Source organism: Peromyscus maniculatus, chromosome 18 (genome assembly GCF_049852395.1).
Source record: "Peromyscus maniculatus bairdii isolate BWxNUB_F1_BW_parent chromosome 18, HU_Pman_BW_mat_3.1, whole genome shotgun sequence".
Classification (NCBI taxonomy): Eukaryota; Metazoa; Chordata; class Mammalia; order Rodentia; family Cricetidae; genus Peromyscus; species Peromyscus maniculatus.
This window is the reverse complement of record NC_134869.1, coordinates 14,438,161-14,465,651: the sequence shown is the minus strand read 5'-3', so window position 1 is coordinate 14,465,651 and position 27,491 is coordinate 14,438,161. Positions and strand designations below refer to the sequence as shown.

Below are 27,491 nucleotides of genomic sequence, written 5' to 3'. Positions count from 1 at the left end.
AACAGATGGTACACTCAAATTAGGATAATTTGAGAAAAATGTAATAAAGAGATCATTTGCAAAGGTGTGGGCAGTGTATAAGGAAACTTCAGAAATGGGATGGCCTCTGAGACTAGTTACTGAGGCTCTGTTTACCTCCTCCAGGCTCACATGAGTGGAATAATGAGGGGGACATTGGCAGAGCTGGCAGGCCAGGGCCACATGGCCAGCTCCTGATGATTCCACAGGGAGGGGCCTGGGGAGTGCTGACCTGATATCTCTCTCCCTCATCGTTCTTGTCTTCCTTCGACTGTGTTCCAAACTGGTGAAATGCACAGGGCAGGGAGCCCGTTGACATGGTCTACTCTTGACGGCTCTTCGAAGGGGAGGGGGTAGTGGGAGAAGGGAAGAGAAAGATCTGGAGAGGCGTTGGACATTATCCAGAAGAGCCCAACCCCTTTGCCTGCTGATGTATGTGCTCATCTTTTAGCTAAATGAAAAGTTCCTGTCTCCTTCACAGAGAATGCAGGAAGTTCTGTTGTCCGTGGATCACTGAGGGGAGGGGTAACTATATTCCAGGTGCTCACCCTCTTCAAATCAGTAGCTAGAGAATAAAGGGACACTACAAAGCATAGTTGTTGAGGTTCTGGACTCCAGCACGCGCTGTCTACTCCAGTAGCACTCCATGGCCCCTTCACTTTTGCTAGCTCCTCAGCTATAAAGAGCTGGATAGGGTGTGTATAGGTCGGGGAGTGGCTGAGAACTTGACTCCTGGCAGTTACAGAGGCTGAAATGCATCGAGGTCTGTAGCCAACAAGCCCGGGGACCAAAGAGAACCAACAGCTAGCTTCTGTGTGAGTGCAAAGGCCTGAAAGATTGTTCAGTTCCAGTCTGAGCTTGATTCCAAGAGCAAGAGAAAACCAATGTCCTGGCTCATGTCAGGCATAGAGAACCCTTCTTCTGTATGGATCCTTGATGGTCCATTTAGTTCTTCAGTGGATTAGGTAAGATCTGCTCATACTGCTTTTGTGAGCCTACTGATTGAGACACCAACCTCACCCAGGTAAGTCCTCCTAGACACACTCAGCAAAAAGCTTAACCAAGCACCAGGCACCCTGTTGCCTAGTTAAATTGCTCCATGAATCAGCTATCATAGACCTGGCTTTGGTTTTTGCTGCATGAAGTGAAAATAGGAATTGTTACACCTGGATTCTCCAAGTCTTGTGTATTCAAACTAATCTGCAATTCCTGTGATAATTGTAGGTGAGTAGCCATGGGGATTCTAAGTCTTCCCATGCATACTGATGACCATATGTTCAGAGAGTTCAGCTTTTCATTTGTCTTCTATGTACTTGCTAGGGCTATGAGAAGAAACCAAGAAACTCAATCATCTTTATAATCATCACTGTTACCATAGCAATTAAGTGCTTGGGCCACTTACCCTCCCAGTACCTTCCTTCCCACATCCATTGCATCCTGTCCCACTACTGGTGCCAACTTGAACAACTGATGTTGTTACTTTTCCTGGGTTGCCTGTGTTCCATTTCCTCCCATCAAGGAGATTTTATTTGTATCTCTCGAATAAATGACCCATTGTTAGACCCCCCTTCGCGGTCTCAATAGAAAGCAGCATGCTGAAATCACAATGACAGCAGGGGCCAGTTCCTGGGACTTGAAGACAGATAGGGCTGTATAGAGGCTGAAGACCAGCATCAAGGTCTTCGGTTGAAGGATACCCCTGGTGCTCTACTTTTGACATGTTGCTAAATTTCATATATGAAATGCAGCAGATCCCATTTAAAATGCACCCTATTTAAAATTTCAGACAATCCTGTGACTTCCATTTTAAAAGACTGCAAAATCATTATTTCTGTTTATTTAGTTATTCTTAGCCTCTTCTATAGCTAATGGGATTTAGTTAGGTATCATTTATCGCTTCTCGGTCTTTTGGCTAAGATCAAGTGTAGGTATCATTGGCCATCTACTGAAAAGCCAAGTTGATATGGTGAGGATTCATGTGAACTTTTTATAATAGGGTATAGTCCTTGAATCAAAACTGTTTGTCATCCTATATATTTGCAGTAGTTTTTAAAAGAACTACATCCTGAGAATTTTTCAACTTTTAAATACCATTACAGCATGATTTATTTGAATCCCTTAGCCTTTTGGTCACTTTTTATCACCTATTGCTTTCATTTAAAATTTAATTAGTGTTTTAGGCTCCCTTTTTAGAATGCAGGACAATAAATAAACTTTTGTAGTACAGCTTAGTAATTTATAGTCCAGCAAATCAATACCCAGATTCTAGACATAGGAACTATTTTCTTATCTGTTCCTCAGATTGCTTTCCATATTTATGGGATGCGATTCTGTAAGTTTTATGGGTTTGGGGACTGCAGAGAAGCCCCCTTCCCCATAGGAATATTTTCAGGTGTTCTTAGGATGTGCCCTTACCCACCTGGAGAATGAGTACGTTAACCTGTCTTCAGTGCATCCTTTCTTTCTACCTGGTGTTTGGAGGTGAGAAACGGCACAGTTGCCCCTAAACATCACTGTTCCCAGGTGTGAACTGGGCCCTGGGAATCCTTCTGCCAGAGCCCTTCCTGGCAGCCTATCTCTATCCATCATGTTGCAATTACTGGGTTTTTTTTTTTCCTAATCACCTTGGGACTTTGATGAGCTGTTACTCAGAGAAAGAAGGTCATTTGTTATGCTTGTGTTGTTGAAAAGGGACAGGATGAGACAGGGGTGTTATTACCCTTCTTTGAAAGTCAGCTTCTTCACACAGTGACGTTGAGGTAAACTGCAGGCAATTATCTTTCTCCAGAGCTCTGGCCTGATGCACTCTGTTTGCCCTTCTGCTGTAGCACGAGACATCTGGTGCTTTGGAATGTGTTTTTACCAATTGTTCTCCTCTGTGCCCTGAGTGCCTTGAGATCAAGGACTGTTACTTATTTCCCATTTACACAGGGTATCTTTTCTATTCAGGGTGCTTTAACTGTGTACCACAGACCTGGTAGATTATAAATAATAGAAATTTATTTCTCATAGTTTTGGAGGATTGGAAATTCAGACTCAAGTCAATGAGAGTTGATGTATGCTAAGAATCTGCTTCCTGAATCATACATGGCTATTTTCTTTCAAAGTCCTCAAATGGTACAGTGAATGAGCAAGCTCTTTGGGGGCTCTTTTGTAAGGCCTCTAACTATTTGTTGGGGTTCTCCCCCATCACCCACTCACTTACAAAGACCCTGTATTCCAATACATGGCATTGGGAATGAAATTTTTAGCATATGACTTCTGGAAGGTCACAACTTTATAATGAAAAATTGCTTAGTGTGTAGCATTCAACTGAGTAAATTTTTAGCTGTAAACTCACCTGACATGTCTTTACATCTATCAATAATTACCACTAATAAATACAAAAGTTTTGATTGCTTAATGGTGCTATTTGCCTCATATTTACAGGAATATGACCATTGCTTTAACTGTTTCAATATTTTTTCATTTACTCATTGAACATCTATAAAGAATATATTAAATGCCATGCTCTAACTTAGCTTGAAGCCTCCGAAAATATTTTTCTGCCTTTCCATTTTTTCCATGTTTCCCTTCAGTTAGGAGAAAGACACAAAAGCAAAATGGTACTTGACAGCATTAGAGATGCCACCACAGGCAGAGTGGAAGACAAGACTGGATGTGGCACCTGAAAGTTGTAGTCCAGCCTCCTACAATCAAGAATTGTGGCCTCAAAGTCAACTCTGTATTCTGAACATTCTTAGTAAACTAATGTGGTTGGGAACATTGTTTGTGTGTCCAGGTTGCCATTTGCATAATGTTTTGTGGGGCTAAGTTGTTATGAGTTGCAGGATTAATGTGCATTTTCAGCTGAGCAGGTCATTAAAAATAAATATAAGTCCAACCCAGCAATTCTTTTAGCTTTAGCAAACTAATATATTTCAGGAAGAGCTTTCTTAATTCATAGGAAAGAGCCTCAAGAATGACCTCATTTGCACTTTAATTTATATTCAAGTAGCTGTAATTTGTTAAAAAATGGGACACACCAGCCATCTGAAAATTAGTTATGTAATTTCTATAAGTCACTGCAAGTAATTTTCATCTCAAAATCCATATGCTTCCTTAAGCTTCTATGGGATAAAAATAATATTGCAAAACTACCAGGGACTTTTCTCCCTCTACTCAGACTTAACACATACTTACTTGGAGTCAGCTATATGCCAGTAAACAACAAAACCCACAGACACTCTTTGCCTGACCACTACATGAAGTCATACAAAGCAATTTGTTACTAGGAGGGCTCAGGTGAGAACTTGAGAGTAGAGATCTTAAGTGTCACTAGCAAATGTATTGCTATGGAGCCTTGGAAGCACATGAGGTCCTTAAAGGGAGCCCAATACTGAAAAGAGGAAAAGGGTTTGAGATAGTGTTTGGGACTTCCTGTATCGGACAAACAGGAACCACAGCTGGCTTTACAGAGAGGCCACCTGTGTGGTGGCACTGGCATCCAACATGTAACAGGGTCTCATGGTTAGGACGGTAGTTTGTTATTGCAGCCTTGAAATTTCTGAGTGGTTTTAACAAGGGGTCCATATTTTCATACTTCACCAAGTTCTACAAATTATATAGCTGCTCCTATGGAGAGTTCTTCATGAAATGTAGAAAACCAAGAGTGTGTTGTCCCAAAGTCAAGGGCAAAGAAAGCCTTCAGGCAGAAAGAAGGACTGAGCAAGCAAGGGACAACTTGTGGAAGGGATTACTGGTGAGGGGACATGACACAAGGCATGAGAGTGGAGGGTGACAACAAGAGAAACCCACTGAGAGCCACCTGTACCCAACAGTGTTGTGGGCAGAAAGCTAGAAAATGGGGCCATAGTTTGAAGGGGATGCTGGGCCAAGGAATGCTTGGGAAAAGAGGAGAGAAAGTAAAGATGTTTGATTCCTTGTGTGGGTGACTTAGCAGGGTGTCTTAGTCAGGGTTTCTATTGCCATGAAGAGACACAATGATCACAGCAACACTTATCATGGAAAACATTTCATCGGGGCTGGTTTAGTCCATCATCATCATCATCATCATCATCATCATCATCATGTGGGAAGCATGGCGGCGTGCAGGCAGACATGGCATTAGAGGAGGAGCTGGGAGTCCTACATCTGGATTGTCAGGTGGCAGGAAGAGAGTGACACTGGGCCTGACTTGGACTTCTGAGACGTCAGAGCTCATCCCTACCAATGACATGCTTCCTCCAACAAAGCCACACCTACTCCAGCAAGACCACACCTCCTAATAGTGCCACTCCCTATGAGCCTTTGGGGGTCATTTTCACAGAAGTAGGAAGAGATACTGCAGAAAATAAAGGGAGGAATGGCAGGGTTGATGCCTGAAAAGGTAGGAGGCTGTGGACATAGGGGTCAGTTGTAAGAATAGGTAAATATTTATTTCGAAAGCAATGAAAGCAGGTTTCTTGACCCTATTTGCAAAGACATTGAATTCTTCCCAAAACATGTTCTTAGAAACTTCATCAAATGTTAATTGACTAAAAGTGTGTATGTTTATTCTTTGGTTCTATGGCCAGTCCTGTTGTTTCATATATTTGCTTTTGTGCCAGTACCACATTGTTTTGAACACTTGGATTTTGAAATATAATCAGATAGTGGATGACCTAGAAACAAAGACTCTTTTTGCTCAAAATTGCTATGGCTTCTTGGTATCTTTAAAAAGGAATTTTTGTCATTGATGTGTGGGAGGCCTTCCCCCATCTTTACCCAGGATACTCTTGAGGAGAGAGGGATAAGAAGTATTAAGTAGAATGATAGGCCTAGCCAACAAGAGGAAAGACAGGATAGCTTCAGGAGGACCTGGGTCAATACCCAATGGCCCAGAACTTTATTCAAAAGGGCTTTTTTATAGCAATGCCAAGGGGAGTGGCAAAAGACCTCCCCCTGCTAGATACAACCAAGTGTAGACCCTTCCAAACTCCTGTACCCAGGCCCCTGGTCCAATCATCCTCTTATGCAGTCCTGCTGGGTGAAACAATCTCAGATTTCACTAGGAAACTTCTGTGGGCTCCCACATTGATGACATGTCTGAACCTGAAGAGCATTAGGCTAGGTGGGCATTAGGATCCGAACATGGATCCCAGATATGGAAAGGCAAATACCACATAATCTTACTTAACTCTGACTCTAAAAGAGTTGAATCCATTGAAGCAGAGAACACAGTAGTGATTGGTGGAAGCCAAAGGCCCAAAGTGAAGAATGGAGAAATGATGGCCAATGACAGAGGAATACATTCTGGACCTGGGTTTCACAGCCTGTTAACTGATTTAATAATAACTTGTACGTGAAAATCTCTGGGAAGAGGCTTCAGATGTCTCGCCACACATGGAAACATATGTGCGCTTCAGGTGAGGTAACATGTACGTGAATTATCTTGAGTTAAACATTACAAATATATGCATATATATGCATTGTGTGGTGTTTTATATATATATATGTATATATATAACATATATAAAATATCACATTGTACACCATAAATACAGTTTTCATTGGTTGATTAGACTTTATGTTAAACTGGAAACAAAGAAAGCAGAGATTATGGGTTGAAGTTAAGTTGGTGATATGGAATTTTTTTTTTCTTAATGGAATATTAATTAGGTGAGGGCATTAGCTGAGGGGAGTGGGAGAGTTACAGATTGGTGAGTTATTTTAGAGACTGGAAAGGTGTGACCTTGGCCTGAGTTTCCAGGTGAAGTTTTGTGAGCATCTGCGTAGTGTGTCAAAATCCCTAGATAAGTTTTTCCCTTCAGCGTGTCTCAGCTGCCTGGTGTGACAATAGAGGAAACGGATGGATGGGTCAGTCAGTTGCCTTCATTATGGTCCCTGTACTGCTGATGGAGAGACTGGGGTTCAGAGAAGTAAGTTATTTACTTGGCAGCAATTGGCAGAATCTGGACCTAAATCTCTCCCCTAGACCCCAAACATTTTGAGAACTTGGTCAGTTTCAGACCATTCTTGCTGTCTTGGATGAATCAACATAGGTTCCACAAGTTTCCATTTCTTTCTCTAGTGTGAGCAGGCAACTGGGAAATACTGTAATTTGGATATTAACTTAGATTTTTCTGTACTGATCCCCATGTTTTTCAGCTAGACACCAAATCTGGTCTTGACTGTCACAAAGCAACAATCCTGGTGGACTGGGGGCAGAGGGGTCAAGTTTGAGTCCAGCCTCTCCTGCCAACCAACCGGCTGTGTAACACACAGTTGATAGACTCTATATCACTTTAATAAGATTTATTATTTTTATTGTGTGTGTGTGTGTGTGTTTGCCTTGTATGTGGGTGCCTAAAGAAGCCTGAAGGGTGCTTGCTTCGGCAGCACATATACTAAACTTGGAACGATACAGAGAAGATTAGCATGGCCCCTGCGCAAGGATGACACGCAAATTCATGAAGCATTCCATATTAAAAAAAAAAAAAAAAAAAAAAGAAGCCTGAAGGGCAATCAGATCTCCTGAAGCTAGACTTACAGGTTATAGACTTCCTAACGGGGGCTCCAGGATCTGAACTTGGGTGCCTTTGGGAAAACATCCAATGCTCTTAAGAGCTGGTTCATCTCCCTAAGCCTACCTAGTCCACTTTAATTGAGCATCTGAGGAGGTAGTGGTGAAGCTGACTCAGTCTTGTCCCCCAAGAAACAGCCCAGTGAACTCAATGAGACAGCACATGCTTAGTGGGATTGTGTTCAACATACAGAGACCCCAGGCACTGACAATTATTGTTGCCTCCTCTACATAGTTTGGCATCAAGAGCCAACATCTCTTAGTGAGAACTCCAACACACAGTGGGAAGTTTGTGCTGGTTTCTCAATAGATATATGCACGAATATCTGGTGTTCCCTTCCCTACCCTCAGCTGAATCAGACTCTCAGGAACCTAGAGCCGACACAGGGCTCTTGCTGAGCTGATACTGCTTGACTATTCCTAAAGCAATAGGCATGGCAGTAAGTTAGTGTGGTTGTCTCTCTGCAATGCTGGCCCAGTCTCCCTAGAGAGTACTGTTCTTTAGCTGCTGGTTGCTTTGTTTTATTGTATTTTATTTTTTAATGAGGGGAACATCTGATCTTCCTGGTTTATTGGCTTTCATTAGGGAATGAGAATTGTTTAAATAAAGTGAGCCAACAATTGATAAATCTTTGCTTTTACAGTCTCAGTGACACAGACTTTGATTTGCCGGTCAGTATTTATTTCTGGGTCTTCAGACCTTGGCAAGGTCTTTGTCATATTTGAGTTAGGGCGTTGTAAGTAACCTAGCCCTGGGGAGGAATCTTGTGGCACAAAGAAGACAGTATTTTACCCTCCTAAAGGAGAATCATCTCTCTTGCACCCCTCTATCAGGGTGTCAATCAGGGCCAGTTCGTTAAACAGACAAATGGACTCACTGTGTCGTCAAGTGGGGCGAAGCTTGCTTTGGATTAGGAAACTCAGTTAAACACCATAAATCTCCCTTTCTAACAATTTCTAGTGCAGCCACCATTTCTGTCAGTGAAGCAGGCCACTGGAACAGATCCACGTAAACACTGGATGCGTTGTTATGCAGTCAGTTTAGCCTTTTGCTGGCCATGCTTCTCCTTTACACAGCAATCATGTGACCAGGAAAGGAGTAGGAGCTGAAACTCAGGCCTGTAGGGTCATCCGCCCTGTACCGACAGAGAGGATGACTGTCATAGCCGTGGAACTCTGTGTCATTAGCATGTAATCATAAAGCCACTCTAAACGTTATGAGATTATTTTTTGGTTTATTCTTGTAACTCAATTGTGCAACTTTTGGGTGTGAATTTTGTGGACACATTATATCACCATGTCAAAAAGGTTGGGCATGTCTGTTGGAGTGTGAGTCTAATTGTGTTCTCTCTGTGAGACAGGAGTCCCTGTGGGCTGAGATTTTTGTTTGTGTTGCGTTTAGCATTCACATCAGTGCTGGTCACATCACAAATGCTAAATGGATTACTAGTTAATGCTCATTTACTCTTTGGAGGATTATCAAGAGACATTTGCCAACCAGCCAAAATGCAAGTGGAGATCTTTTTCAGTCTGTCTTGCAATCCCACATCAAGCAAGGGGTTGGCATATTCAGCAGTTGTCAACTCTTGGCATTACCCTTTGCCTTCAGCCTGCAGAAATTCGCTGAATGTCCTCTAAGGTCCAACACTTGGGATGCATGGATGGAAGAAGACAGTCTAGCAGGTAAAGCTTCTATCTGGTTAAAATAGAGGTCTGTAAAATTTCCATGGAACAGGGAGAGGGGAGACCCCACAGGAGTCTCAGAAGGGTCTGCAGGATGGTCGATGGTCCTGAAAGGATTGAGTTCCAAAATGGCGACGGTTGAGCATCCTTTTGTAGGAATGGAGCATGCCAGAGTGAGCCAGAATCAGCACGTGGGAGCAGAATACAGACAGGAAGGATGAGATGCACGTGTTTATGGAACGGTGAAATAGCCAGCACATACTGTGTAGTGATGTAAAGTGACTTGAGGAAGGAGTGGGTAATATGGGAGAGTGATAAGCCGATCGAGAAACTGAAGATGGCATTAGGCATCATGATCAAATGAAAAGCACAGAGCAACAATAACAACCAAAAATTGGGGCGAGCGCTTTTGGAAGATGAAAATGAAATTCTTTAAGTCCTGTCTCAGTTGTGGAAGTAGCAGTGGTTAGTGTTCAGTGAGGACCATTTAAAATGTGTGAGTCATTCTGTCTTCATAATAATTATCAGGATACAGACCCTATCTTTATCCTCATTTGGCGGATAAAGGAACTGAAGCATTAGAGGTGCCCTCTGCAGGGTCCCAGAGCTGGTTAGCCAGAGTCTGCTCTTGATCAGTAGGGTTTATTGTAGTACACAAAATATATTACACTATTGCAGTTCCGTGGTGTTAATTGTAAAGCAATGAAGTTCCAGAGGCTGGAATTTAATTTTCATTTCAAGTGAATTAAGAGCATCCCGGACCACTGCTTCTGCCCTTCTGACTGTTTTAAAGGCTTATCTGCTATTGCCTTAGGTTCCCTCTGTGAGGGGAAACAAGTTTACAGTCGCTGCCCGTGAGACTCACTACCATCACACGTACGCAAGCCCTTGGTGAAAGATGTTAATGTGTTTCATACAACTTCCAGCTGGGATGGTGGCTGTGAGGGTGTTTAGCCTGTCTCATGCATAAAGGCATTCTATGTGTCCACATGCTCTGATATCCCCTCCTTCACACCCACACCTCCATGCCTACATCAGTCAAGTTCACTCTGAGGCTGTGGTTCTTGGTGAGAGCTGACTTCAAAGAATGCACTAAGCACTGGTTAACTCTATTTCTCAAACTCTCCACTATTTGATAGCAAATCCTCCATGATGCTAAAGGATTTTTACATTAACTTCCTACCATTTTGCCATAGCAATTTGTTGTGACGGGAAAGATTGAGACTGGTTCTGATTTTAGCTTTTTATTTAATCTACCACTGAAATTGTGTAGTCTTAGGACCACATATTGAACTGTGTCGTTTTTTTGATGTGCTCATCGTGGGAAATGGGAGTGGTAGCAGAGTGAACTGTGTGCTTCCTCCTCCCTGCAACAGTTCGTATTTATGAAGTCTTATAGTCGAACACAGTTCTGATGAGGGAGGAAGCACCTGTGGCCAGTGCTGTTTATTCTATACTCCTGTATCTATCTCGGTCTGGCTGTTGTCCTTGAAGACATTTGCTTCCATTATGATGTAAGGCTCCATGGTCTTCTCTTGCCTTGACAAAGACTCTGATTCCATTTCCATCAGTCAAGAACTCAGTGAATGAAACTCATTACTTAACCTCCCTTCTGTCCTGTTTGTTTATTCTTAAAGTGGCATTGTTAATAATGACCTCATAGTACGGAACTTTTGGCATCAGGTCTTATGCACAATAGAGAAAGCATTAATATGATAATACCCCTAGGGATAATAAGAAAACAGCTAATATACACTGGATACATTCTCTGATCCAGGTATTACTGAAGTGTTAACAGCCCTGTGGGTTTCCGTTAGGCCTCCCATGGCTGTGACAAGTAACTGAGAGAAACTGCCTACAGTAGAAATCATTTATTTTAAAGCATGACTTCAGAGAGTCTAATTCATGGTCAGCTGGCTTCCTTGCTTTGGCCTGAGGCCTGGCAGAACTTCACACTGGGTCATGTCAGCTTGGACACAGAGGAAGACAATAGGTCCAAAAATTTTTTAAAAATCCATAGTGGAGAGGACATGATGGACCAGGGCTGATCATGCCGTGGTAGAACCTACATCCCTGAGTTCTCCTTTTCTTGTGTTTTTCTCTCTCCAGACCTCCAGCAGACAAATGAAGCCACTTACATTCAGGAAGGGTCTTCCCTTCTTAGTCAATCTTCTCTAGAATGGCCCTCATGGACACTCCCAGAGACACTCTTGACTAATATAGTAGGTGTCTATCAAGCCAGTCATATTGACAGTCCATGTAAATGTTACTGTTATTCCCACAGTTGGGTGATGTTACCTGTCCAAAGTCACACAACTGGAAGAAGGAAGAAGCAGAGCACCAGGCACTCAGGTAGGCTAGGGCCAGGGTAGACAGCTTTAAACTCTTTATCATGGGACTGTTTTTCTCCCGTGACATTGTCACTGTATCATTGTGAATATTTTTATGCCTCTCCCTATGTAAGTGGAACTGCTCTCGCTTGAAGGTGGATGGTATCATTATCTCCACTTCTAGAGATAAGGAACTTGAATCCCCCTGGACATTGATTGAAAGCACACAGCAGGTAGCAGAAGGGGAGGACCTGAACTCATGCAGTCTGACCCCCCCAGTCACGTCCTCAGCCATGATGCCTCCATGTGAACCACTCAGTCCTGTTCACATAAGAAAGTCATTACAATGCTGCATACCAGCCCGCTAGTGAGCCTATTGTGGTGTGCTGGAATTCTGCTTGTATTCTTCCTTGTTGATACTTGTAGCAAAAGGAAAGAAAAACAAACAAGCAAACATTGCCCCCTAACTAACATTTTGCTTTGTGATCCCCTAACCTAGGGGAAAGTCTAATGATTAATGCCATTGAATTTGGGGTTTGATGCTTCTTGGAGGGTGTGTTCAAGTAAATGCAACAGCACGTGCTTATTTTCTCTGTTTCTCCCGATTTCTGGGAGTCTTGAACATGCCATCCCACATTTGCTGATGAAGTGCTTGCAAGTGACTTAGCCGACTTCCAGTGTTCACATTGCTGTGAAAATGGCATCCAATGAGACTCATCACTACATCAACATTTGAGTTTATGGACACACATTTTCCACACTGTGTGACAGCGATGACAAACCAGATTTTGAAAGAACTAATGTAGAATGAAAACATGTGAATCTATGCTTTACTTTGAGCTACTTCAAATCCCTTGCTAAATAAATAGAGGGTACATTGTAAATTATTTGAGATAAATGTCTAAGGAAAATAGAATGTGATTTCTAAAGACTAAGACATTTCACAAAAAGCTTTAAAACACAATCTTTATCTGCCGGAAGGATTTCATTCATTATTCATTATATCAGAAATTTAATTATGTGAGCATTGAGGTTAGTCAGGATCAATTTTATAACTCAAAGCACATAAATCCTCAACATTATTAATTAAAAAGTTGATTTAAATGTTGCATTTCAGACTTAAATATAATTTAATGTCCCTTTGTCACTGTTTTTCAAACATATGCCAAGCCAAGTGTCCATAGAGATACGTTACGTGGCTGAGAATTGGATGGCAATGTTATGGATGAACATAGAGCCATAATCAGTGAATAATCACTGGCTTGTACTCTAGAGTTAGTTTTGATAAATTTCTAGAAACCTGAGAAATAACATTTATATTTTTGGTTAGTTAAGTAAATGAAAAATTTATTAAGGCAGTTGGGTTGGAGCTGACTTCATCATCTCTCTCCTTTGAGGACCCCTTATGAGGCTGACCACCCCAACCTGGGGTAGACAGGATGTTGTGCTGTCTAGGGAAGCTATAAAGGAAAACCTGCAGACTTGAAATTATTTTCCATTGCTTCAGTAAGAATGGTCGCACACCAAGCTGCTTAGTGTCGGCTGCAATGTCTTGCTGTTCTGTAGATGGAAGCGAGGCACAGGTCTTACTGAACTACAAAGACCTAGCACAGCTCTATTCCTGCTGGAGAGAAGGACCTGTTGTCACCTTTGACAGCTTCTCGAGCTGCTCTGTTCTTTCTTTATGACCCACTTTCCCCTTTAAGAAGCATCTCTGAGCGCAGCCGTAAAGGTCCTTTCCTGTTAAGGTTGCATGCCCTCACATTGCTCTCTACTCTACACCCCAGGACAATCTCCTCATCTCAAAGACTTCAATTGAACCTGGAAAGTTTCTCTTGCCGTGCAAGGTGACATTCATGTCTTCTCAGAGACTAGGTCAGCATTCTAGAAGGACAAGTGTTTTGTTAATGATATGATGATGACTGCAGCGTGTTGGACCGGCTACGCTTCCTGCCATTACTGCCCCATCCTCTTAAGCCTTTTGTGTTCTGATGGCTTTGTCTACTTCAAACCTTTCTCTCCTCAGATCTCAGTGTTTTTGATTTTCCTTTAGCATGCAGTTTTATTGGCCCCTTTCTTCTGCCAAGAGCAATATTGCAGGCCAAACTACTTGGGGTCAAATTGGACTGCACAACTTAGTTGAAAAGATACTCACAATCCTCGTTCCTCAGTTTTCTCCTCTGTAAATGAGGATAAAGAATGTGTGTGCAGGATTAATGTAATGATTAAATTGGTGGACATATTTAATGCTCTCAGAGCAATGCCTGCCCCATGCTTAACACATGCTATTGTTGCTTTTCTTTTGGTCATTCTCCTTCTACTGGCCTCTAGATGTTATCTGTGAGCTTGTTTCTCTTCTCAAGGATTTCTGGCTTCTCTCAAAGCTTCAGCATTAATCTCTAGGCGAAGAAGTCTAGCCAGACACATTTCTAAGCTCCATGCCTCTATTTATGGCCATACTGGGTAAACACATTTTTCAGTTAATTAATTTTTTTCTTTCCTTGTTTTTATTGGCTTTTCACAGTTTCATAAATGTGTTTTTGTATATGTTCAATCTTTTCTCTCGACTACTCGCAGACCTATACCCCTTTTTGCTAACTACCCAACTTTGTGTCATAATCTCTTTTTTTAACTCATCAAGCACAGTTTGTGATGTCCATATATTGGGTTTGTGGTGATCCTACGGGAGCACGGGTGACCTCTCTGGGCCCACACACTTGTAGAAAACTGATTCTGTCTCACGAAATAGCTATCAGTTGTTCCTCACCTACTCACCTCCCCATTCTACACTGAAATTCTGTTGAGCTTGAGCTTGCTCAGTCTCGTGCATGCTGTTACTGCCGCCATGGGGTCATAGGTGAGACTGCCCTGTTGTTTCTGGAAAACACGGTTTCATTGAAGTTATCTAACACCTTTGGCTCTTAACATTCTTTCCACCCACCTCCACAACCATCTCTGAGCCTTGGGAGCAGAGGGTATGATATAGATGTCCCATTTGAGCCCAAACATTCCAGACTCTCTTATTCCTCGCACCCTGATCAGTTGTCTGTGTTAGTCACTATGGACTGCAAAAAGAAGCTTCTCTGATAAAGGTTGAGAGGTGCACTAAACTAGGGGTATCATAATAAGTCATCAAGAGTTGGTTTGATACTATATCCACTTATCAGAATAGTAGTAGTGGATTCTCCTCTAGGGCCTGTTACCAGTCTAGTCGCAGGTTCTTGACCCAGCAATGGTACGGAGTATGGGTTTCATCTTGTGAAATGGGCCCGATGACAACCAAAGAGTGATTGGTGACTCCCGTGATGCTCATGCCGCAGTTGCACCAGTAGGCATGTTTTGCCTACATTGTCATTGTTGTAGCTCATAAGGGTCACAGCTAGGTAAGATTGGGGATTACTTTTTTTCTTCTAGTAGCTTGCAGAGTGCCTTCCAGCACTATGAAAGCTGGCCAATAGGGATGAAGCTCCCGGGTCATTACCCGGCTGACTTCTCCGTGTTCTACAACTCAAGTGTATGGTGTCAAGAAGCTATTTCCAACTGACAGCTGCCTGTAAAGGAAGTCTCACTGGGTATATAAACCACAAATAAGGGTAGCTCCAATGCCCAGCAGTAGATGGCCAACACAAAACTAACTCAGTGGTATTTTTGTGGAATTTTTCATCTCATATTGCTTTGTTTTTTTTTCTTTGTTTTTGTTTTTGTTTTATCTCACTGGTCTTTTGCTTGTGTTGTATATTATGATTTCCAATTTTGGGGTGTGTGTGTGTATGTGTGTGTGTGTGTGTGTGTGTGTGTTGTGTGCTTTTTCTTTTCTTTTTAGTCTGGTTTGTTTTTATTTGCCTATTTATCTTCTAAAAATAAAGAAGGCATGGAGTTAGATGGGTGGGGAGGTGGGTGGATCTCAGAGGATCTGGAAGATAGAAACCATGATAGGAATATATTTATGAAAAAGTATTTTCAATGAAAAAGAAACACACACACACAAAGTATGTGGTGTCTTCAGCAAAAGGATTGTACTGTTAAGTCTGGCAGTGGAGCAGGTATGGGAGAGACAGTGGCAACCAAGAGCATCGGCAATAGCCTGTAATATTTGAGAATCTGTGGGACCTTACTGGCTAACAACTCAAAACAGGTAACCAGTTCCTGGCACTGAGCTTTTTTATCTGTAAGCCTGTGGTGCCCCACTAATAGGGTAACTCCTTTTAGACTCGTTTATTGCATGTTCATGTATGTTTCAGGAAGCTTCTCCCGGCTTCCATAAGATTGTTCAAAAGGTCTTTAGTGTAGTGTTCTCTCCTGTAGACTTTTCTCTACTGTGTTACCATTTCTATCCCATTTAACCCTTCTGCTTCTGTTATTCCCCTTAACCTTTTATACCACCACATTCTGTCCTTCCTCCCCACGGCCCCTTACTTATTTCCTGTCCTCTGTTGGCATTCCAAATGAAACAACATATCTAAAGATCTAAAAATAACATCTATAAATGAGGAAACATGTGATGTTTGTCTTTCTGGGTAAACCTCCCTCAGAATGATTGTTCTCCACCTATCCGTTCTTCTGTGAATTTTATAATTTTCTTTGTCTTTGTAGCTGGATAATATCCTGTTCATTAAATACACCACATTTTCATTATCCATTCATTAATTAATGGACATCTAGGACATTTCCATTTCTTGTCTATTGTGAACAGAGCAGCAATGAAAATAGATGAACAGGTATCTCTGTAGCAGGACTGGGTATATGCCCAAGAGCCGTACAGCTGGATCATGTGGTGTATATATTTCTAGGTAATCAGCATGGGGAAACTTTTTTATGTTTTAGGGAGCCACAGACCCAGCATATTTGAAGCGGAACTTGCCTACAAACCATTTCAACCATCTTCTTGGTTTTACGATTACCCCTGTAGTTTGGATCCTAATTGTCTCCCAAAAACCCCATGTGTTAAAGCCTTGACTCACCAGGGTAATGCAGTTAGGAATTAGTGGAACCTTTAAAATAAGGGGGATATGAAAATAAAAGGGAGGACTATTTGGGGACAAAAATGGGGCAGCAAGCTGAGGCTAGGAATCAAGAGGGTAGTGGGAGAGAGGAACAAATAGGAATAAAGTATAACGTATGTATGAAAATCCACAGTGAAACCCATTGCTTTGCAAGCTACCTTAAAATGATTAATTGAGAGAAGAGATGGAGCCTACAGGGAAGTGTCACAGTCATTTGGGGTTTGATGAGGTGACACTCCCTCGGCTCCTTGCTCATACAACTCTAGCTATCCCCATTTCCAACACATTGTGAGTTTCAGGTTCCTTTATGAACTTGTTAAAACTGTAAACATTCAATGCAGCAGACCATTAGTTTAGATCCAAACAGCCGATGTTCCTGGTAAAACATCTTCAATGTGTATGAAACTGGACACATCTTCCTTTCATGAATGAGGTCTGTTCCTTCGCAATGGCACACCTTCACTCTGGTAAACACTTGTCCTCACTTCCTGTGTCTGTGTCAACTTACCCAGCAGCCCGCTCTCCACAGCAACCCTGCTGGAAGTCTTCTCTTATGGTTTTCCCCCCAACCTTCTGAGTCAGGGGTCAGCAAACCACAGTCCTGAGACTAAATCCAGGCTACTGTTTGGTTTTACAAGTAAAACACATATTAGACCCGACCACATAGATTCATTTATATATTGAATTCATGTCTGCTTGAGGGCTACAGCAGCAGGATGAAGAAGTAGAGGCAACAGAGACATATGAACCCCCAAATCTCAAATATTTATTCTTTTCCATAAAAAAAAATGTTTAAGTACTTCTCTCCACTGGAGATCATGCAGTTTTCCAGGTTACACAGTTACACACAGAACATCTTCCTTTTGTTGGCGTTACTTCTGATAGCTTTCTTCCTTGAAAAATACTCTCTTCCTTTAGACATAAGTTCTGCCTTTACCATCCTTGTTTCTGGGGCCTGGCAGGTTGTATGCTCAGCAGTTATTGGTAGACATAGATTACTCTGTACAATAAAAACTTTTTTTTTTTTTTACTAAATGTTATGCATTTGCTTAAATGACCATCATTTTCTACAACCCTGATCTCTTTAGGGGGTTAATGCTTATTGTTTGATGTTCCTGGGAGGAAACTGTTTTGTGTTTCATTTCCAGAAAGCTTTTATTGACTGCTAAGACAAGCCATAAAGTTAAGTTCAAGGATGTTAAGGAGTAATGTTCTTATGCTCACTCGGTGATGCCATCTAATAAGTAGCTGCGCTGGAATTTAGGATCACAGTACACACCTTCTCACAAAGTGTGGTTTTCACCACATGAAGCAAAACTGCCTTGTTCCTACTTAGCTATTTTTGTTGACTACCTGAGGTTTGATAATATTTGGTTATGATACTCTCCTGTGAAACATGCTCAATGACTATACTTATTTTAGGAAACCAGATGCTTCCTTGGTTACTTAAGGAGAAACCGAGTGGCATGGCCTTTCCTTCTTTATAAACCCCGGAAGTATTGATGTCCCCCTTCACGTCACATCCAACCTGTGCTCGTTGCCAATGGTTGGGTGCTGTATCCTCTGTGAGATGGTGGGCTGCCTGAGTGCATGGACTCTCTTTCTTTCTTTCTTTTTGTTTTTCGAGACAGGGTTTCTCTGTGTAGTTTTGGTGCCTGTCTTGGATCTCGCTCTGTAGACCAGGCTGGCCTTGAACTCACAGAGATCCGCCTGCCTCTGCCTTCTGAGTGCTGGGATTAAAAGTGTGCGCCACCGCCACTGCCTGGCTTGGACTCTGTTTCTTAAAGCCTGTTTCCTGTTTCAATGGTTGGTGCTAAGAAAGCTCTTGACAGGTATTTAATGAATTAGTAAATGAACAATTGAAGACCGCACAAAGACCTGTCCCCCAAGTATTACAGCATATAATTGTCTGCGCAGTTCATATTAAATGTCATCCATGCAAATATTCTGTTTAAACTTTAGGCCTCTTCAGTACTTACAAATCAATGTTCATATGAGAAAGGCAGTCAAATATCATGGACCAAATAAATGACTAGAAGAATGAAAGACTTGCTACATTTTCCTATCTTAAGTGTTTATTTTACCAATATGTTTGGTATGTCGTGTGCAACATATAAGTGTTGAACATATTTATTCCCTACTGAGGGGAATCATTGTGAATAATACCATTATGAAATGAGTGATTGTTACAGTTATAATATCTGTGTATATAGTTTCTGTCTATCAATAGTGCTTTGCAGAGAGAGGTGTATCATCCTCAGTCCACCAAACACAGAAAAATCTCTTTATCTTCCATGAGGTGACAAGAAATCGCTATCTCCTCTTTATGTAGCCCTGAGTGAGAATGTAAAGATGGGATAAATTAACTCCCATAAAGCAAGGAAAAGGGAGAAATCCAGCATCTAGACTGGCATTTGGAACAGTTAATGGAAAAAAATAAAAAAAAATAAGCAGGACAAAGTTTTAAGATCCCATGTATTTGAGAACTTTCTAAAGCAATTTTTAGTGATTGCTTTGGTTTTTCAAGATATTGAACCATTAGTGTAGATGTAACCAAAGCCTGTATGGGTCCAGGCTGGCCTCGAACTCGTGATCCTCCTGCCTCTGCCTCCTTTAGCAAATCCTACCAGCGTGCACCACCACAACCGCTGAGTGTAGCTTGTGCCTAAGCTGGGGCTCACAAGGCTACAGGCAAACAGCTTTTTCATAAATTTGTAACACGAACGTTGAGCATAACACAAACGTTGGGCACTAGATGTAGATGTAACCAACTGTCTTATTAAATAAGAAACACAGAACCAATGTAAAAGAGAAAGCCAAGAGGTTAGAGCTCAGGGCTAAAATCTTACCTCCTGCGGTACTCCTACCTCCCCGAAAGAGAGCTACTTCCTGTGTGTCTGTCTTTAAATAGTCTTTCTGTTCTGCCTTCTCATTGGTTGTAAACCCAAACACATGACTGCCTTGTCACTGCCTGTAAGTACAGCCCTCCAGGTCTTAAAGGCGTATGTCTCCAATGCTGGCTGTATCCCTGAACACACAGAGTTCTACCTAGCTCTTCTACCAAGTGCTGGGATTAAAGGCGTGCACCACCGCCGCCGCTGCCACCACCACACTCTTGCTATGGCTCTAATAGTTCCGACCCCCGGGCAACTTTATTTATTAACATACAATGAAAATCACATTTCAGTACAAATAAAATACCACCATACATTAGGGTTAAAACCAAAGGCATAGATTTCTCATAGGCAAGGTTCAACTAGGAATCAAACTTCAAACAAATGGATATATTTTAATAAAGAGATTTCTTACTGTTGCAAAGGGGTTGCTGAGGTAAGGAAAGGAAGAAGCAATAAAACACCCAAGGGCCTAGAAACATTGGGGAGCCTTTACAATATGTAAACAGTGTACCTGAAAGTTTTCTTTTGTCCCACCCAGGCCCTGCAGTTGGGACAGATCTCTCCCACCCAAATACAGACACAACAGGCTTATATTAATTTTAACTGCTTGGCCATTAGCTCAGGCTTACTACTGACTAGCCCTTACACTTAAACTCAGCCCACTTCTGTTCATCTATATCTCACCATGTGTTCTGTGGCTTTCCCTGTGTGCCATTACATGCTGCTCCCTGGACGGCAGACTGGCGTCTCCTGACTCAGCCTTCTTCTTCCCAGAATTCTCCTTGTCTCCTTGTCCCGCCTATACTTCCTGCCTGGCTACTGGCCAATCAGTGTGTTATTTATCAACCAATCATAGCCACATATATTCACAGCATACAAAACATCCCACAGCAAAACAGTGTCCTCAGAGCCATGGGTTCTACATCTATGGTTTTATCTAACACAGGTCAAAATATTTCTTTGACATTTTTTTACTGAACACATGCAGGCATGCTTTTGTCATTACTGCCTAAAGTGTAGTAATTATTTATATTACATGAGGTATTATAAATAACCTAAAGATGATTTAAGGTACACAGGAAGATGTGTGTAGGTTAGCATGTCATTTTATATCAAGGCCTTTCGTGTCAGCATATTTTGGTATCCTGGAGGTGGCAGAGTGGGAAGGAGTTGTGGAACCACTCTCCTGTGAATAATAAAGGAGCTGAGTATGCCTAAAGAAGCGTGGTGAACGTTAGTGTTCAAGGACAGAAGGAATAATGGAAAGGGGGCCATGATCAGGAGTGGACATTGTAAAGGGCTTTGAAGTACAGACGTCTAAGAAGTGCTGAAAGAGTCAGAGGAGAACGTGGACAGTAGAACTGAGGTGGGTGGGGACCCATGTAATATGATCAGGCCCAGGGACCATCACTAACTTTTACTTTACAAATGAGGAAAGTGGGGCCTGACTTGGGGAAAATAAACACCTTAAGGATGCATTGATTTTAATTGTCACACTTTATAGATCTATATCCTTGTCAATCAATGTCTAAAACACAAAGGCAGTCAATTACCCATGATTAAATAGATGGAGAGAAGAATGAAAGAATTTTTCCATTTTCCTATCTTATGTGTATTTGTTATCAACATGTTTGATCTGCAGTGTTCCAATGTATGGATATATCATAATGTATTTAATTATTTACTTATTAACAGATCTCTATCTAGTTTCCAATATCACTATGATTAGAATAATTATTATGGCTTTAATATCCCAATGCTACAAGCACTTCTTAATGAAACTTCTTTGGATATAAATCTTAAATATACATGACAATTTTCTTGAGATAATAGATCTTAGAAGGGATAAGATTCCATTTTTCAAGTAGCGAGAAATAACATTTAGTGTTAATTTGAAATTAATTAGTATTAATACTTGCAGATAGGAACATTCTTAATTGGCAAGTCTTGCACTTTTATTGAACTGTCTAATTGTCAATTGTGAGGTAACAGTATCTGGTAACAGATATCTGCATTATCTCTCCAACAACAGCAAGCAGTATTTAAAAAAATTAATTGGTTTTATGGCAGTTTCACATTCTCAGCAAGACTGAGCAAATGTTGGCTAGAGTTTCTTACACTGGTAAACCTACATGGGAACTTCATCTGTTCAAGGCCGTATTTATGAAAGACTCAGTCTTGATGTTGCTCATTCTATGTATTTTGATGAATCTATAATCTGAATACAAAATGGTGGTATTTCACAGAAGAGTTTCACCGTCCTCGTAACTCCTCCTGCTCTGCCCATTTGCCTCTCTTTCCTCCCTTGGCAGCTACTCATCTGTTTACTGACTTCATCATTTTCATTTTCCAAGATATCATTTAGTGCTAAAATCATATAACATTTGGACTTCTCTGATTAGTTCTTTTTATGTGGCTGTACATCTGATGTGTCTGGAGGTACTAGAGGCTTTTATATTCATTTTCTTACCCCGAAGGACATCCTGATTCCTTCCAGAGTTTAGCAATTGAGAGTCAAGCTGCTATAAATTCATTTCTGGGTTTTGGTGTATACATCTTTTCAACTAATTTAAGTAAAAACAGGGAGCATGGTTGTTAGGTCGTGTGGTAAGAGTATGTTCAGTTTTGTGGAACCTCCCAAAATGTTATCAAAAATGACTGTAATGCATTGTGTTCCCACCAGCAATGAATGACAGTTCATGGTGCTCCATATCTTGCGAGCAAAGATTCCTTTCTTTTTAATGGCTAAATAATATTTCAGTATCTATCTATCTATTTATCTATCTATCTATCTATCTATCTATCTATCTATCTATCTATCTATATAATTTGATATTACTGTTGAATGTGTAATTAAATATATATTGAATATACTGAAATATTTTTATCGACTTTTTAAAAACTTTTTATTGATTCTTTGTGGATTTCACATCATGCATCCTGATCCCACTCATCTCCCCTTCCCCTCGCTTCTGCCCTCTGCCCTTGCAAACTTCCCCCAAAAACAAAACTTAAAAGTAAAACTAAAATATCAAAAACAACCAACAACAATAAATAAAAAAAATATAGCCACGTGGAGGCTATAGTGTGGTCCAGTGAATTACATAATATACCCCTTAGTTCATACATCTTTATTTGTTGGAGGCCTCTGGCTTCTGCTACACTGCCAATACTGTGCCCTCAGTCAGACCTCCTCTTGGACATCCTGTTGTTGCCTTGTGTCATGGAGAATCTGTAGCTTTGGGTCTGCAGGTCCAGCCCCTTCACATGCTCCAGCAGTTCTTAGATAGGCAGATGCTGAGGTGGGCTACTTTGTAGTCCTGGTTCTGGACCTGTATGGTAGCTAGGTTGGTCAGCCTGCCAGCTTTCCCTCATCATCACCACCCGGGCCAGCTCTCTAGCACTGCCCAGGTTAGCTCATCCAATGTAGCAGCCAGCAAGGAGAGGGACCAGTTCTTCTGCTCTCACGCCCTCAGGTCCAGTTCACCTGCATTCACACCACCAGGGCCAGCTCTACTGTGCTGCCCAGGCAAAGTGCAGGGACCACTCTCCGGATTGCTGCACTTAGTGAGGGGCAGGGCCATCTCTTCTGTTCTCATGTCCCCTGGGGCTGGCTCTCCTGCCTGTCACAGGTGGCAAGCAGGGAGGGCATATTTCCTTTACCCTTGCCACTCCGTGCATATGAGGGAGGGGCAGGAACAGCTCTCCTGCTCTCATGCCCGCAGGCCTGGCTCACCTGAGCCCTGCCATCAGGGTTTGCTCTAGTTGGCTGCCCAGGTAAGGTGTTATGCCACTTTCCCATGTGCTGCAGCTGGTGAGGGGCAGGGCCAGCTCTCCCACTCCCATGATCTAGGGGCCAACCCTCTTGCCTGTCACAGGTGGCAAGGGGTGAGGTTTATCCACAATTTTCAATCTGTTCTTCTGCTGATGGACGTTTGGGTTGAGTCCATATCTTGGCTACTGTGAAAAATGACACAGTAGACATGGGACCGCAGCTCTCACTTCTCCATACTGATTTGGTTTTTAGAGTATATATATATGCATCAGTTTTAAAAGTTCCAAATAACTCTTTATGAAGAAATATATATTCTTTATCAAGATAATTACATATATATATATAATGCATATTTATTTTTATTTATTAATTTTTGTTATTGCCTTGATTTGGGTAGACTTGTAGGGCTAGTATCTTAGTTAGAGTTTCTTTTGCTGTTCAGAGACACCATGACATGGCAACTCTTATAAAGGAAAGCAATTAATTCAGGTTGGCTTATAGTTTCAAAGGTTTAGTCCAGTATGTTCATGGTGGCAGGAAACATGACTGCGTGCAGGCAGACATGGTGCTGGAGAAGGAGCTGAGAGTTCTACATCTTGGATCTGCAGGCAACAGGAAGTGAACTGAGTGCCACACTGAGTATAGCTTGAGCATAAGAGACTTCAAAGCTCCCCTCCCCCCCACGCACACTTCCTCCAACAATGCCACACCTACTCCAACAAAGCTACACTTCGTAATAGTACCACTTCTTCTGGGGAGGGACCATTTTCTTTCAAATCACCACATTCCACTCCCTGGCACCCATAGGCTTGTAGACATACCATGCCACAATGCATTCAGTCTAACTTTAAAATCCCTGTTGTCTCATATAAAAGTCTCAAAGTTATTTAAAAATCTAAAGTTCAAAGTCTCTTCTGAGATTCATGAAATCTCTTAACTGTAATCCTCTGTATAATCAAAATAAAAAAGCAGATCACATACTTCCAACATATAATGACACAGGATATACATTACTATTCCAAAACATAGGGAAGCGGACATAATGAGGAAATATTAGACCAAAGCAAAACCCAAAACTAGGTGGGCAAACTCCAGACTCTTCATCTCCATGTCTGATGTCAAAACACTCTTCAGTTCTCCAACTCCTTTCAGCTTTGTTGACTGCAACACACTCTCTCTCTTAGGCTGTTTTGACTCTCGGTTAGTAGCTTTCCTTGGCAAGTGTCCCACAGCTCTGGCATCTCCAACATCTTGAGGTCTCCAAAGCAATCCAGGCTTCACCTTCACAGCTTCATGCAATGGCCTCTCCAGGCCTCTATTCAGGGTACCTTGACATATGTGTGGCCTCAGCAACTTTCCTTAGTCATAGAGGAAGATTCCAAAACCCCTTTCTTCTATCTTTGACTCTAAATCCAGAACCGCCTGGCTGAAGCTGCCAAGTTCTACTACTTGCTGGGCCTGGATGTGACCCCCTCATTCAATTACATTGTCACCAGCTTTCTGTTTTCCATGGTTTTCTTCACTGCCTAAGCTTTACTATCCTGAAACTGGATCTGTAGACCAGGCTGGCCTCAAAATCAGATATCTGTTAGCCTCTGCCTTCTAAGTGCTAGAATTAAAGGCATGCATCACCACACTCAGCTCTAAGCTTTTCTTTAATTCCTTTTCACAAGTTGGAAATTTAGCTGGGTGAGATCATGCCCTGAGATTACCACTTCCTTTATTCAATTTCTTAATCCATTTGTCTCCTTGAACACAGGACTTAGTGCCGTTCTACTTCCTGGTGCTCCCTTTCTTCTCAAATTGCACATTTTATATTTTTACTTTCTTGGCTTGCTCCTTTTCATTATAAATATTTTCAAGAGTGACCACTAAAAACCATATAACAGAGTCAATACGAGGCTGTTTTGAGATTTCCTCTACCAATGCAATTAATCCAAAGCTCTTTGCTTTAGCCTCAGGTAACTTCTTCAGACAAGGCCAAAAAGCAGCTACATTCTTCACCAAAATATCACAAGAATGATCTCTAGGCAACATATTAACATTCTTCTCCTCTGAAACCTCTTGAGCCAGGCTCCCACAGTTTAAATTATTCTTAGCACCACTGCCTCCCATGCTCCTACTAGTATGTCCCATTAAACAGCACTTAAAACATTCCACTGCTTTCCTAACTCAAACTCCCAAAGTCCAAATTCCTCCATACAAAAAAGCATGGTCAGGCCTAGTACAATACCCCAGTCCCTAGCTACAACTTACATCTTAGGGTGTCTATTGCAGTGAAGAGACACTATGACTACAGCAACTCTTATAAAGGAAAGCATTTGATTAGGGCTGGCTTACAGGTCAGAAGTTTAGTCCATTATCTTCATGGCATTGTGCAGGCAGACATGGTAGAAGAAGCTGAGAGTTCTGCATCTTGATCCTCAGGCAACAGGAAGTGAACTATGTACCACACCGAGCATAGCTTGAGCATAGGAGACCTCAACGCCCACTCCCACAGTTGATACACTTCCTTCAACAAGACTACACCTATGCTAACAAAGCCACATCTCCTAATAGTGCCACTACCTGTGGGGACCACTTTCTTTCAAACCACCACAGCTAGAGAGAAGAGCTGAGTTGTTCAAAGTTTCTTGATTTACCGCTTCCTCTGGCTCCTCCCTCCTATAAAGTTTCAGGTACCCTTTTTGGGATAATACAGACCACTCTTCCTTAAAAAACAGCTAAACCAGGTATGGAATTTGAGAGGACTTGTATAATTTAGTTACTTTGTTCTATACTTGAAATACCTTCCTTCTGTTCCGGTCTAGAGAAGTCTACATTAAGTCAGCCATCTTTATGTCTCTGTGATCAAGATACTTAAGAGAGGGGAGGATTTCTCTGATTGACCCTCTCAGAGGGATTTCAGTCCATCCTGGTGGGGAAGGAAGTTGGAACAGCTCCACACATGGCAGCAGGAGTGTGGAGTGGCAGCTTATTCACTTGGTGTTCGACAGGAATCAGAGAGTCCAGGCCAGCAGCAAGGCCAGACCCTTGCAAGAGCTAACTCCTGCCTTCCATGCCTCACCGACTACAGGCTCCACAACCTTTAAAATAGTACCAGAAGCTGAGAACCAAGCATTCAAGACTCAAGCCAGTGTGTGACATCCCATAGTCAAGCCATCACCACATGAGGGTTGACTGTGAATCACACATTGTGATAAGCATTAAGTAAGATGCAGAATGAGCTCTGAGTTCAGAGGAGAGAGAGGTAGGGAATCCTATTGCAGATAGATAAACTTTAATGTTGCTGTATATGTACCATGTGGCAGCAGAGTGCAGGGAAGTGTGTGTGTGTGTGTGTGTGTGTGTGTGTGTGTGTGTGTGTGTGTGTGTGTTTAGGATAGTGTGGGATGACTGCCACAGTAGGAGGTGGAGCAATGAGATTTTCTTTCAGAAATACCATGAATGTGCTGATTCTAGAATGTGTAAGATTGGGGTTCTGGTGAACACTTGGGGTAAGGAGAGTGCTTATTTTTAAATCTGCCACTCATGAGTAAGCTATCAGCATTGGAATTACTTTGTTTCTCCCTGTGTGTGCTATTTAGGGGGCCATGCTCAGTTGGTTTCTGCTGTGTATCACCCACCCCTCACCTCAGTGGTTGACACCCAGAAAATTTTGTCTTTCATTTCTTAGGGGAAGCTTGGTTACAGTCTGTGGTGAAGCCCAGTGTATTATGTGTTTCTCATTCTATGACCCATGACTACCTAAGAAATGTGTTTTTGATAGTAGTAACAGAAGCATAGGAGGCCAAGACCACACCACAGAGGCATATTTCATATGTCAGCTTTTATCATGCCCCCAACCATCTTTCTGGACAAGGCAAGTCATGATGGCCAAGTTCCATATCAAGGAGGACTCTATGCTTTTCCTCTTAACTAAGAAGAGCTGCTAAGTGACTACAAAACAGAGTGAAGGCGGGAGCTGGGAACAAAAATCTACTCTGCCACCAAATTTCCCTGAAATGAAGTCCTTCTGGTAGAATTCTGAAGCCGAGGACAATAAAGGAGCTTTGCATTTATCCCTACCATCAGGAGGAAGGTACAAAGAGGCTACAGATAGTGTAAAGGTAGATTTGAAAGAGAAAACACCAGTAATCCATCTGAGATGCTTTACTTGTATTCCAGGGATGCTAGTTCAACATTCACCAAGGCTCTCATTCTATAACTTCCTCCTGCTGACATCAAGGCAAATGTTAAACC

The 27,491-nt window shown here is 41.9% G+C and overlaps 1 protein-coding gene and 1 non-coding gene across 7 annotated transcripts in view; both read left to right on the top strand.

The window, feature by feature from the left end:
• Ano4 (anoctamin 4) overlaps positions 1-27,491 on the top strand; it is a 394,739-nt gene that overhangs the window by 172,605 nt on the left and 194,643 nt on the right. The gene's annotated exons all lie outside the window — the stretch shown is intronic.
• On the top strand, positions 7,362-7,468 carry LOC121823839 (U6 spliceosomal RNA). The gene has a single exon (XR_013045863.1). It is a non-coding gene; the product is annotated as a U6 spliceosomal RNA (small nuclear RNA).